The sequence below is a fragment of the Elephantulus edwardii genome, unplaced genomic scaffold, assembly GCF_000299155.1.
Source record: "Elephantulus edwardii isolate Elephantulus edwardi_28Jun2011 unplaced genomic scaffold, EleEdw1.0 scaffold00178, whole genome shotgun sequence".
Lineage (NCBI taxonomy): Eukaryota > Metazoa > Chordata > Mammalia > Macroscelidea > Macroscelididae > Elephantulus > Elephantulus edwardii.
The window spans coordinates 966243-967148 of NW_006399928.1; positions in this window are offsets into that span (position 1 = coordinate 966243).

A 906-nucleotide genomic window follows, 5' to 3' on the forward strand; every position below is an offset into this window, starting at 1 on the left:
AATGTATGGCAATAAGCAAACACATGGAAAAGGAAGGGAAAAAATTACAATTGATTCTTTAACCTAACATCTCCAACAAGCAGAAAAAGCCTAATGCTCTCTAAAAAAATGAAATTATAAAACGTAGGGCAGAAATAAATGAAATAGAATACAGAAAAAAAATTGAAACCATCAATAAGACCAGGAATTGGTTCTTTAAAAAGGTCAATAAAATTGACAAACCACGAGCAAAACTAACAAAGGAAAAAAGGGGGGAGGGTATAGGACATAAATAACCTGAATAAGATATGAAAGGGACAATGCCACAACAAAATTAACTGAAATAAAAACGGTAACAACAAAATATAATGAAAAACTATACTCAAACAAATATTAAAACCTAGAGGAAATGGACAAATGCTTAGAAACTCACATTCTACCTAAACTGACACAGGCCTAAATAGAACACCTGAACATTACAAAAGAATAAATTGAACAGGTAATAAAAATAACATACAACAACAACAACAACAACAAAAGCCCTGGAACAGATGATTTTGTTGCTGAATTTTGTCAAATATTCAGAGAAGAAATGTCACCAATTCTCTAGAAAGTATTTCAGAAAATAGGAAAAGATGGAATTCTTCCAAACCCTATCTATGAAGCAAACATATACTTGATATTAAAGTCAGGTAAAGACAGCACCATGCCTCTGAAAACCATATGCACAACAGAACACACCCAGATTAACAGAAAGGGCAACCTAGGTAGAACTATCAAGTATGGAAATACAAAAGAGAAGGAACAGTTGTAAGCAGACCCTAGTGATTGCAACATGGAATGTGAGAGCCATGAATGAAGGAAAATTAGAAATTGTTAAGAAAGAAATGGAAAGCATAAATATTGACATATTAGGCATTGGAGAGA